Source organism: Balaenoptera acutorostrata, chromosome 8, assembly GCF_949987535.1.
Source record: "Balaenoptera acutorostrata chromosome 8, mBalAcu1.1, whole genome shotgun sequence".
Classification (NCBI taxonomy): Eukaryota; Metazoa; Chordata; class Mammalia; order Artiodactyla; family Balaenopteridae; genus Balaenoptera; species Balaenoptera acutorostrata.
In genome coordinates this window covers 102,352,757-102,363,260 of record NC_080071.1, presented here as the reverse complement: position 1 = coordinate 102,363,260, position 10,504 = coordinate 102,352,757, and the positions used below count along the sequence as shown (strand labels likewise).

General features: G+C 47.1%; 1 non-coding gene across 1 annotated transcript; it reads left to right on the top strand.

The window, feature by feature from the left end:
* The first annotated feature begins 2,753 nt into the window (after positions 1 to 2,753).
* On the top strand, positions 2,754 to 2,826 carry TRNAG-CCC (transfer RNA glycine (anticodon CCC)). The gene has a single exon. It is a non-coding gene; the product is annotated as a tRNA-Gly (tRNA).
* Positions 2,827 to 10,504: the final 7,678 nt, after the last annotated feature.

Below are 10,504 nucleotides of genomic sequence, written 5' to 3'. Positions count from 1 at the left end.
AGCTCAAAATCAATCCACGTCCCCTACAGGAAACTTTGTACTGGTCCCAGATTTCACACTACGGTATTATAACAAGCTGTATTAGCCAACTTTATCATTAGGACCCAGAGACTTCAACAATTTTGGCAGAAAATTACTCCCAAATTCCCATCACAAAGTGACACTTTTTGTGAGATATTTCAGGAACCTTGGCAGGAAGCAGGAACTGCCTCAAGATGTCTGAACTAAACACCTTTTCAAATAATTGTGAAGGAAGTGATGTTTAAAAATAAATTACAGTAGAAGAGGTACCATGGACTGAATGTTTGTGTCCCTCCAAAATCTGTTCGTGGAAGCTCCGCATCCCGTCTCCCACGCCTTGCCCTCTGCAACTCTTCCATTTGGCTGTTCCTGAGATGTATCCTTTATAATAAGCCAGTAAACATGAGTAAAGTGTTTTCCTGAGTTCTGTGAGTCATTCTAGTGAGTATTGAAACTGAGGAGGGGCTGGGGGAACCCCTGATCTGCAGCTGGTCTGTCAGAAGTAGGGGTGGCCCCCCAGGACCTGCAATTGGCATCTGAAACGGGGGCTGGGTTAGGTCTTGTGGAACTGACCTCTTACACCAGCGGGATCTGTCGCTAACCTGGGTAGTTAGGGTCAGAACTGGATTGACTTGAATTGTTGGACATCTAGTTGGTGTCAGAGAGTGTCTGAGGGTTGATTTCAGAACCACAGGTACAGGTGGCCTTTTCTCTGGCTCCAAAAGGAGACATCTGTGGGGAAGGAGCCTGGGTGGGCAGGCCTACTCGTGTATCTAGTACATATCAGATGCTTGGTACCTGTAGAAGAAATGTTGATTTAAAATAAGTATTGCTGAAATGCCTTGCAATGTGGAACATTCAGCATATTCTAGTAAAAGTTGTAGGGGACTTCTCTGGTGGTCCAGTGGTTGAGAATCTGCCTGCCAATGCGGGAGATGCGGGTTTGATCCCTGGTCGGGGAACTGGGATCCCATGTGCCGCAGGACAACTAGGCCCGAGCACCGTGACTACTGAGCACTCTAGAGCCCGTGCGCCACAACTAGGGAGCCCACGTGTCACAACGAAAGATCCTGTGTGCCTCAGATAAGACCCCACGCAGCCAAATACATTAATTAATTTATTAAAAAAAAAGTTGTAGGACATTTACCAAAGGTTCTGATTTGAAATTATGATCTGTGCCTTTCACTTTGAACTTAGTCCCATGTGACAGGCGAGGCCTGGCTTATCAATTTCATTCTGAGTTTATAGAATATAAAACCTGTATTTTAAAAAAATGCTGTTTCATTAATTATTTGCAACCTTCTCCAAATCAGACACGAAGATCTTCATGTGAGGGAATTCCCTGGTGGTCCAGTGGTTAGGACTCTGAGCTTCCGCTGCTGGGAGCCCAGGTTCAGTCCCTGGTTGGGAACTAAGATCCCACAAGCCGCACAGCACGGCCAAAGAAAACAAAAAGTCATCGGGCTTCCCTGGTGGCTCTGTGGTTAAGAATTGCCTGCCAATGCAGGGGACACGGGTTCGAGCCCTGGTCCAGGAAGATCCCACATGCCGTGGAGCGACTAAGCCCATGTGCCACAACTACTGAGCCTGCACTCTAGAGCCTGAGAGCCACAACTACCGACCTCACGTGCCACAGCTGCTGGGGCCCGCACGCCTAGAGCCCGTGCTCTACAACAAGAGAAACCACCACAATGAGAAGTCCATGCAGCACAACGAAGAGCAACCCCTGCTCGCCACAACTAGAGGAAACCCACGTGCAGCAATGAAGACCCAATGCAGTGAAAAATGAATAAATAAATAAATTTATTTTTAAAAAAATCCTCATGTGAGCTGCATAGAGATACATGTGTTAACCAGAGAGAGGGTGGATGGGCAGGAGGGAGGAAGGGAAGACACACTGTTTTGTTTCTTGATCAGCTGTGATCACACAGGTGTGTTCATTTTGTGAAAGTCCACTGGGCTGTTTACTTAGGATTTATGTACTTTTCTGTATGGACTTGCTACTTAAAAAATAAATGAGGGACTTCCCTGGTGGCACAGTGGTTAAGAATCCGCCTGCCAAGGCAGGGGACATGGGTTCAACCTCTGGTCTGGGAAGATCCCGCATGCCGCAGAGCAACTAAGCCCGTGCGCCACAACTACTGAGCCTGCGCTCTAGAGCCTGCATGCCGCAACTACTGAGCCCATGGGCCACAACTACTGAAGCCCGCGTGCCTAGAGCCCAAGCTCCACAACAAGAGAAGCCACCGCAATGAGAAGCACAAGCACCGCAATGAAGAGTAGTCCCCTCTCTCCGCAACTAGAGAGAGCCCGCGGGCAGCAACGAAGACCCAATGCAGCCAAAAATAAACAAATAAAATAAATAAATTTATTAAAAAAATACAGTTCAAAAACAAATGACAGGGCTTCCCTGGTGGCGCAGTGGTTGAGAATCTGCCTGCCAATGTAGGGGACACGGGTTCGAGCCCTGGTCTGGGAAGATCCCACATGCCACGGAGCAACTAAGCCAGTGAGCCACAATTACTGAGCCTGCTCGTCTGGAGCCTGTGCTCTGCAACAAGAGAGGCCGCGACAGTGAGAGGCCCGCGCACCGCGATGAAGAGTGGCCCCTGCTCACCGCAACTGGAGAAAGCCCTCGCACAGAAACGAAGACCCAACACAGCCATAAATAAATAATAAATAAATAAATAAATAAATATATATATATAAAAAAAAAAAAAATGACAGGGACTTCCCTGGTGGTCCAGTGGGTAAGACTCTGCACTCCCAATGCAGGGGGCCCAGGTTCGAGCCCTGGTCGGGGAACTAAATCCTGCACGCATGCCACAACTAAGAAGTCCGCATGCCCCAACTAAAGATCCCCCATGCCACAACAAAGGTCCCATGTGCCACAACTAAGACCTGGCGCAGCCAAAATAAATAAATAAATAATTTTTAAAAATGGACACTATTCAAATAAGAAGTTCAAATCCTCTTAGAACTGTGAAGATTAAGAGATCACATATGTAAGGCACCTGACAGTTTTTAGCACACAGGACGTACTCTTTAGAGTTTATGTGCCAGCTCTGCTCCTTAGATGAAAGGCCAGGTGAATATGCAAATGACCAAAGTGGGTGAGGAATGGATCACCAGTCCGTGACAAAGAGTAGGATGTTCACAGAGCAAAGTGCACAGATTTGTGGTTTGCATTTAGCTCCTCCACCTACCAAGCAGGTCACTTGACCTCTCTGAGCCTTAGCTTTCTCCTCTGATTGATAACTGCCCAACAGGTGAGCTGCCACGGTTAAATGACATACATAAAGGCCCTGTCCTGGCACTTTACCTGTGCACACACAGTTGCGCTCAGTAAGCAGTAAGCATGATGGTGATTGTTATCAAGTCCAAGCTCATGCTGCTTGCTGTACAACAGGAAAATAAATCGAGATTCAAGTCATTGGGGCAAGGAATGGTGACTTTACTTGGAAAGCCAGCAGACCAAGAAGATGATGGACTCGTGTCCCAAAGAACCACCTTGACTAAGTTAGAATTCAGGCTTGTTTTATACTAAAAGGGGAGGGAGTAAAGTCAAACATTTCCTGGTTCTGGTCAGTCTCCAGAGGGGGTGTGTTTCTTCTTTCCTGCAGTCATTCACAGGTGGACCTGGTTGGGATGTTTCCTTTATTTAATATCTAAATGAAGATATTTTGGATTAACGCTCATTGCCTGGGAGGCAAGGTTCCCAGAGATGGGCCATTATGTATAATTTAAGCTTTTAGGCAACACCCCTTTAGTGATTAACTTGTGATAGAATACAATGTTTTTTTAAAAAATAAATTTATTTATTTATTTATTTTATCTGGCTGTGTTGGGTCTTCGCTGCTGTGCACAGGCTTTCTCTAGTTGCAGCAAGTGGGGGCTACTCTTTGTTGTGGTGCACAGGCTTCTCATTGTGGTGGCTTCTCTTGTTGCGGAGCACGGGCTCTAGACACACGGGCTTCAGTAGTTGTGGCACGCAGGCTCAGTAGTTGTGGCTCGTGGGCTCTAGAGCGCAGGCTCAGTAGTTGTTGTGGTGCATGGGCTTAGCTGCTCCGCGGCACGTGGGATCTTCCTGGACCAGGGCTTGAACTCATGTCCCCTGCCTGGGCAGGCGTATTCTTAACCACTGTGCCACCAGGGAAGCCCCTGATTCTTCCCTGTTACGTGATGACTGGGAAACCTTGCATGCAAAGCCCTCACACTACTGCAGTCTGCACCATGGACGTGCAGGCAGCTTGAGATACAGATTCTCCAATGGCCATGAACCCCTAAGCTTTTATTGGTTGAAGCTTTCAACGTTGCTCTAGAAAGTGAAGCTTTCCAAGAAACGCTGTTCACAATCTACCTTCAAGGAAATCATCTGCAGGTGCAGCTGCTTTGTCCACGCATTAAGCTCATTGCTGGTAATGGCTGTGACAAGACCATCGTGCCAAACACAGTGACCTTAGAAAATGTAAGCTAATGGCAGTTTTATGTTTTATGGAAGCTTTTCCTGTCTATTCACTGCCAACAAGAGCCAATTCTGGCCTCTCTGGCCTGCATCTCAGCCTGGACATTTTAGGAAACTCAGCAGGAAATTACATCAGGGCAGATTAAAATGGCTCTTGGGTATCCTGTGAATTTTAGGAGGTAAAGTCATCCAACTAAAGCCTGTGGAAATATGATATGTATATTAACACGCACAAGGACTTCCCTGGCGGTCCAGTGGTTAGGACTCTGTGCTTCCACTGCAGGGGCACAGGTTCAATCCCTGGTCGGGGAACTAAGATCCCACATGCCACATGCTGCAGCCAAAAACTAAATAAACATTTGGAAAAAAGAAAAACATGCACAGTGTTAATTGCCACCACTTACTCAGGCCCCGCTATGCGACACATGATGGTAGACATGTCCACACGTCACTCCCGTAACAGCAAATTCCAGGATTTACTTAACTACCAAGGTCAGGAGGAGTCTCATCTCCTACAGCTCCTATGCTCTCCCATGTCACTTTGGCCCTGCAATGACTAAAAGGCCATACATCATCGTGCTCTAGGTATACGAGGTCCACATTATACTCTTATAGTATCTGTACATCAAAGATCAAGAATGAGTAGATGGGATTGGCTTCTCTGGTGGCGCAGTGGTTGGGAATCCACCTGCCAATGCAGGGGACATGGGTTCAAGCCCTGGTCCGGGAGGATCCCGCATGCTGTGGAGTGACTGGGCCCATGCGCCACAACTACTGAGCCTGCGCTCTAGAGCCTGCGAGCCACAACTACTGAGCCCATGTGCCGCAACTACTGAAGCCCACGCGCCTAGAACCCATGCTCTGCAACAAGAGAAGCCACCGCAATGAGAAACCCGCGCACCACAACGAAGAGTAGCCCCGGCTCGCTGCAACTAGAGAAAGCCCACGTGCAACAATGAAGACCCAATGCAGCCATAAGTAAATAAATAAATAAATAAATTTATATATATATATAAAAGAATGAGTAGATGGGGCTTCCCTCGTGGTGCAGTGCTTAAGAATCCGCCTACCAATGCAGGGGACACGGGTTTGATCCCTGGCCCAGGAAGATCCCACAAGCCAAGGAGCAACTAAGCCCGTGCACCACAACTACTGAGCCTGTACTCTAGAGCCTGAGAACCACAGCTACAGAAGCCCGTGCACTCTAGGTCCCGTGTACTGTAACTACTGAAGCCCGCGTGTCTAGAGCCCATGCTCGCAACAAGAGAAGCCACCGCAGTGAGTAGGCCCCAGTCACCGCAACTAGAGAAGGCCCGCGCGCAGCAACGAAGACTCAACGTAGCCAAAAATTAAAAAAAAATCTATTTAAAAAAAAAAAGAATGAGTAGATGTGTCTAAGGCTGAGAGCCAGACAATTGTGCTGTGGAGGGAGTGTCATTTGAGTGCTGCCCATGGGCGCCTGCATCCTGTCTTTGCAGACCTGCTCTTTCAAAGGAGTGGGGCCTGTGGACTGGTGACCTGGGCAAAAAGGGGGAAAGAAAGGTGCTCAGAAGGCGTGTCATCTTGCTGCTGTGCAAATGGGAAATTCAGGAAAAATGTTCCTGAATGTTCTGTGGGAAAAGACTTGTTTGGTTAACTTCAAGGCCCATGTTAACTTGCATGAATGTTTCATACCCAGGCATAAGAGAACTTAGTGTATAAAAAGAGGGCAAATGAGGAGCTTAGCTTTTGTTTGTTTTGTTTTTTCTTGAAATGAGATGGTAACATCAAGGCACAATTATAGACTAATCACAAATCAATAAGAAAAAGACACACACACACACACACACACAAAACCCAAAAGAAAAATTGGCCATAACATGAATAGGCAATGAATAACATAAACAATGCAAATGGCTAATAAACATAAGTAAAAATGATTGATCCTCCTGGCAGTTAGGAAAATGTAAATTAGAATATTTTCCCACCGTCGACTGGTACAATGTAATACTACTGGCACTTGCCAGTGTCAGGGAGTGTGGACAAGTGGGGAGTGGGGATGCAGCCCTGTGGGAGAGTGACTTGGCGGTGATCTCGGCATGGGGGGTGGGGTGGGAGGAGGTGGCGGGAAGAAGGGCCTCGGTCCTTGTCTTCTTTGAGGAAAGAATTCAGCAGAGAGACAGAGATTGTGAAACAGATCATAATCTGAGTACGTGTGGAAAAGCACACCGGCAAACTCAGGAGTGAGTTGCACGCAGTAGGGGTGCTTAGATCTCTTACATGGGGGCAGTTTTCCTGGTTGTCTCTGGCCAATGATCTTGCGTGTGCCCATATTTGGGCTGACTCAGGGTCCTTCCTGGCAGGTGCACGCATCTCTCAGCCACGATGGATTCCAGCACGAAGGTTTCTAGGGGTTGGCAGGACATATTATGGGCTGGTGGCTCCTCCCTCCTTTGGTCCCTCCGGAGACTGAGGACATTCTCTGTGCAGGTGTCGGGCTGGGAAATCCCCTTGACCCCGAAAATGAGGAAAATGTGGTCGCTTTGTCTTCCACTCAGTCAGGGCCCAATGCTCCTGCTAGTATCTTATCTTGAAGCGTCAGCAGGAGACGGGTTGCAGTCGCTCAGCCTGGGGCCCATCGATCTCCTACCTCAGCAGCACCTACCAAAATCCAACCTTAGTCCTGTTTTCATTAACCTACAGACGCTGTGATATATTTCTATACATACCTGTATTTCTCTGTATGCATATATATTTGCATGCCACAGATTGGAAAAAAAAAATAGAAGGATGTATGGCAACTGTTAGCAGTTTCCTCTGGAGAACTACGTTTTGTCACCACTCCATTTCTAGGTATCACGCACATGTGCACAAAAACGTGAATACAAGGTGGTGCAGCATTGTTTACGACGCAAAAAAGAATTTTTTACCACCTAATTTCATCACTAGAGAAACTGAGTCCAGAGTGCACTATGGTGCATTCACATAAGGAAAACCACGTGGTTGGGAAAAAGAGCCTGGTGGAACTCCACACCAGCGAAGATTACTCTCTAAGAAACTGTGAAGGGAAAAAGCCAGCGACCTACTTGGTCCCATTTCATCACTGTCAAATCGCTGTGATGTGTCTCTGTACATGTTTATCTATCTGCACGTGACTCTATGGAAAAAAAGACAGGAGGCATAGACACAACTGTTAACAGTGGTTCCCCTGGAGAGGAAAGGAAGATGTGGAAGGGCAGGGGGAGAAGTGAACGGGCTCTTGCTTTCTTTCCTTTCTGTGACTCTGCCCGAAAGCAGAGGGGACAAACGAACCAACGTGGATTTCTCACATCAGTGGGGCGGGGGGGCCCACTCTCACGGGACCTGCTAGCCAACGTTGCATTGAAAGTTTTTACCCCCTTAACAAGGATAAAGTATTACTACTATAAATCAACACGTCAAAGTTTAATAAAATGTCTGGAATTGATGTTAATTTTTATTAAAATAAGGAAATAGAAATATTTCTAAAAGGAGAGAAGGAAATGCAAAGTTTGAATATCGGTCTTGTTAGCTGTAACCACACATCTGTATCTGTTATAGAAAGGAAATGTAACCCAAGGGTTAGAAATTATCCAATCCAAATATTTCATTTTACAGATAAGGAAACTGAGGCCCCAAAGGGTAGAGTGACATGCTCCTGCCACAACTGAGTTGCCAGCCCCATCAGAGCACCATCAAAGTCTCCAAACCACCAGGCCAGCGCTATTCCAAGGTATGAGAAGCTGTCTTTCGGTGATTTGTTACATTGCAGGGGCCTTGCTGCATGTTGAGATTAGACCCTGCAGCAAGAGGCCCGGAGGGTGGGGAGGAAGGACCCCTGGAGGGCGTGCGCCCCTCCCACCGTGTCCGGAACCTTTAGGCCCCTGGCGCCAGTGGACAGGGCGTTTGAGGTCATTCCTGTCCCCAAACCCTGGACACGACCATAGGTCAACATGCTTAGGCCTTTGAAAAATGCTTCTTTGAGGAGGAGACACCTAGGGGGAAGGGAGTGAAGCACTGAATAAATTTAATAGGATTTAGGCCCTAGTCTGTTATTCCCCAAGGCAAAATTTAACCACCTCTTACTGGCAAGAGGCTGATCTCTTTTCTTCCTACACAATCACTTTCTTTTTTTTTTTTTTTTTTTAAATTTTTATCCATTTATTTATTTATTTATGGCTGTGTTGGGTCTTCGTTTCTGTACGAGGGCTTTCTCTAGTTGTGGCGAGCAGGGGCCACTCTTCATCACGGTGCGCGGGCCTCTCACTATCGCGGCCTCTCTTGTTGTGGAGCACAGGCTCCAGATGCGCAGGCTCAGTAATTGTGGCTCACAGGCCCAGCTGCTCTGCGGCATGTGGGATCTTCCCAGACCAGGGCTCGAACCCGTGTCCCCTGCATTGGCAGGCAGATTCTCAACCACTGCGCCACCAGGGAAGCCCCACAATCACTTTCAAAAGCTGAAAATGAGAATAACAAACTTGTTTGAACCTTAAAAAATATCTGAGCAAAATAGCTGCTTTATGTGTACTTTTTAAAAATGACAGTTTTTAAAGAGATCTAATTCATAGACCACAAAACTGACTTTTTTACAGGGTACAATTCCGTGCTTATTAGTATATTCAGAATTGTACAACCATCACAATTCACTTTAGGATATTTTCATCACCCGAATGAAACCCCACACCCTTTACAGCCACTTCCCATCCTTCCTCTCCCCAGGCCCTGGTAACCACTGACTGCCTTTCTTTCTCTATGGATTTGCCTCTTCTGGACAGGACCATTCAAATGAATGGAATTATACAATCTGTGGTCTTTGTGATCAGCTTCTTTCACTTCACCTAATGTTTTCAAGGTCTCTCCATGTGTCAGTACTTCATTCCTTCTATGGCTGAATAATAATCCATTATATGGATATACTGCATTCTGTTTATCCACTCATGAGATGATGGACATTTGAATAATTTCCACACACCCCCCCCCTTTTTTTTAAAGGTAGAGATTTTTTTAAAAATTAATTAATTAATTATAATTATTTTGGACTGCATTGGGTCTTCATTGCTGCGCGGGTGCTTTCTCTAGTTGCAGCGAGGCGGGGCTACTCTTCGTTGCGGTTCACAGGCTTCTCATTGCGGTGGCTTCTCTTGTTGCGGAGCACAGGCTTCTCATTGCGGTGGCTTCTCTTGTTGCGGAGCACAGGCTTCTCATTGCGGTGGCTTCTCTTGTTGCGGAGCACGGGCTCTAGGTGCACGGGCTTCAGTAGTTGTGGCTCACGGGCTCAGTAGTTGTGGCTCTTGGGCTCTAGAGCGCAGGCTCAGTAGTTGTGGCGTAAGGGCTTAGTTGCTCCGCGGCATGTGGCATCTTCCTGGACCAGGGCTCGAACCCGTGTCCCCTGCATTGGCAGGCAGATTCTTAACCACTGCACCACCAGGGAAGCCCTAATTTCCCCTTTTGGGCTATTATGAATAATGCTGCTGTAAACATTTGTGTACATGTATCTTTGTGGGCATGTGTTTTCATCCCACTTCACGTAGAGTGGAATTGCTGTTTCATATGGTAACTCTAGGTTTAGCATTTTGAGGAACTGCCAGACTGTTTTCCAGAATGGCTGCATCATTTTACATTCTCACCCACAATGTATGAGCCCTCAATTACTCCATATCCTCAGCAATACTTGTTACCGTCCGTCTTTTTATTTATTTTTTAAACAGATTTTTTTATATTTTAGTTTTTTTTTTTTACATGTCTTTTAAATTTATTTATTTTTTTGGGGTGTGTTGGGTCTTCGTTTTCTATGCAAGGGCTTCCTCTAGTTGCGGCGAGTGGGGGCCACTCTTCATCGCGGTGCGCGGGCCTCTCACTGTCGCGGCCTCTCTTGTTGCGGAGCACAGGCTCCAGACGCGCAGGCTCAGTAGCTGTGGCTCACGGGCCCAGTTGCTCCGCGGCATGTGGGATCTTCCCAGACCAGGGCTCGAACCCGTGTCCCCTGCATTGGCAGGCGGATTCTCAACCGCTGCGCCACCA